The sequence below is a fragment of the Lactuca sativa genome, chromosome 9 (assembly GCF_002870075.4).
Source record: "Lactuca sativa cultivar Salinas chromosome 9, Lsat_Salinas_v11, whole genome shotgun sequence".
In the NCBI taxonomy this organism is placed as follows: Eukaryota; Viridiplantae; Streptophyta; class Magnoliopsida; order Asterales; family Asteraceae; genus Lactuca; species Lactuca sativa.
Window position 1 is genome coordinate 207,006,003 of NC_056631.2, and position 2,907 is coordinate 207,008,909.

Sequence of the window (2,907 nt, forward strand, 5' to 3'; positions counted from 1 at the left end):
CAAATCACATGATTCCAAGTTTCTATATCGAATTGAAAATTGGGTGATGAGAATCTTTCCTTATTTGGAAAATTTAGACACTACCACAAACGAAAGATTCAAATCCATATTGCTAAAAATAGAAACATACAAACATCAGTTTTCACAAATGCCATTGCAAGGAAATATAAAATAAGATAAAATCAAAAAATTTCTTTTATTTATAAAATGAAGAAAACCTTACCTTACAATGCAAGTACATATGAAAACTATGTTTCGAAATATTCCTAAGCAATCTATCATAACTCCTAAGCAGCAGCTCAAAATTCTAATCATCAAATCATGCGATCGAAATTCATCTCTTTGTGATCAGACTCAGCTCACTCTTTCTTTAAGCTTCCTTTCTCTTCTTCGATCTGTAGCACCCCGTTTATTTATTAGATAAATAAATAAATTAAAGAACGAATAGTAGCCCTAAAATAAAGAAATATATATAAAAGGATAGTCTCGAAGAGCTAATTGTCACAGTTTTAGAAGTCAGGGGTTAAAAGTGTAATTTCTGAATTCAGTTTATAAATATTTATGAAGATAGGGGTCCCGTGGTAATTATTTGGATTTAATTTAAAAGGAAATGAGGTGAAAAGGCTAATTAGGTCATTATTTAAAGTTAGGGGGTTTAAAAGGTAAATTTTGGATTAGTTTTGTAAAGATTTTAGAAGTTGGGGGATGTTTAGTAAAATCCGGACTTATTTTGCAAAGGATTTCAAGGGGTAGGGTTTAAATGGTAAATGGTAGACTTCTTTTGAAAAAAAATATGGATGGGAGGAGCTAGAAGTGTCAAAATTGTATGTAAGTTGTATGGGATACGGGTTAGAACCTGTCACCCTACTTCGCAGCCTCCATATATATATATATATATATATATATATATATATATATATATATATATATATATATATATATATATATATATATATATATATATATATATATATATATGTATATATATATATATATATATATATATATATATATATACATGAAGTGTTCCTAACCCTAACCCTAATAACAACTCAGCCGCCACCATAACATCTCCACCCTCCAAGCCGTCACCTCCCTCCTCATCTAGCCACTCCGATCAACCGAGCCCATCGACAGACCATGCTGCTGGCGAAGACATCTATCGCACCATTTTTTTCATTGCAGACGACAAGCATGGCTGTAGACGCAGTTTCCGTTCCAAACCACCACCTTCCCCTCCTGTTACTTCTCCGCAGCTAGTGATCGGCGTCCACCGCTGCCGTCTGGAGGCTACTCAACACCGCCAGAGCCGGTCCAGGGGGCCCATGACTCCAGGGGGACCAAAATGTATGATCTTTGTAGTTTATATATGTCACACCCCAAAACCACGAACGGCGGAAACGTTCTGGGGCGGAGGACGTCATGTATGCATCACAACAAATGTAAAGTAGTAAACAAGCAACAACATCATCCATTGCATCAATAGTATAATTTTAGTTACAAGTGTTTTCTTTCATTGTACAAGATATGATAATAACTTATCAAAAAAAAAGACGAGTCTTGACTGCTCCGTCTTCTCTGAACCTTGTATCGACACCTGTCTATTTGTAACCTGAGAATACAAGTTATTTTGAAAGAGTAGATCAGCATTTAAGCTGGTGAGTTCATAAGTATTTAATGTCATTGCTTTGATTAGTTGATATGAAAGACTGGTAAATGAATGATGAAACATTTAGTATAAGTACGAAAAGCTCTAGAAAATCCCATATTTCCTACTAGTATAAAAGTAGTCTTCTACCAAGACTCGAATGTTTTGAAAGTAGTCTTTTACCTAGACCTGACTGTTTTGAAAGTACGCATCTCTTGAAAATGTGATGGTTTTTCCTTGTTTAACTCTTATTAGTAGTCTCTTAAGTATACCTGAAATGGTATCAACCTAGAACATCCGTAGACTGTTCATTTACCTCTGTTGCTAACAGCCGGGTTTAGGAATAGTTAGTCCCTTCTGTATACCCACGATGGTATCAACCTAGAACATCCGTAGATTGTTCATTTACCTCTGTAGCTAGCAGTGGTTATCGGAATGGTTAGTCCCTCAAAGTATGATGTGGTACTAGGAGATAAAGTCTCAGTCTACCTCGTCGATGATGTGATTGAATCACAAGGTAAAGATAGAAAGGCGAACAATATAACTGTATCTAGACATATAACATGTAATATTAATTTGCCATATAATGTTTATGTAAAAGTATTCATGTATAAGTATTCATGTAAAAGTATTCCTTCATATAACATGTAGTCTGGACTCATGAATCAACTGACTCTGGTGTAATTTCTTGTAGTAGTGAAAATGTTTTGTTTACTCTAAACTATTCCTATAATAGTTTACAAGAATGTAATTGATGAGTGTCCAAGTAGGTTTATACACCTTTGCTACCCAGGAGTATCGAAACTAAATTAACTGGTGGAACATTTATGACCATATATGTATACATGATATATAACTAATATTTAAACGACCTTCGGAGGAGTACCCGATATCCCACCAGACCACATCCAAATCGAGGAAAAGGAAACAGGGTGGATAGCCTTTCTAAGTCTTTTAAACATTTCTTATATAACTATACATATAGAGGCATGCAATTTATAATATAAAAGCATAAAGAAGTTTTGTAAACAAAACATATATATGTATATGGTTATATATATGTATAAATTTTAAAAGATGATTTGGTATGTTTCGTAATTGTTGTTCATATTCTTACGTTTTTATTAGAAACTTTGCATGAAATAATCCTTAAGTTTGATACTAAAGACCTTTTTGTACTTATCACTTTTGTAAAAATGGTAATTAAACATATTTAAATGATTGTGTTTTAACTTCCTTAATGTATAAACATTGCTAAA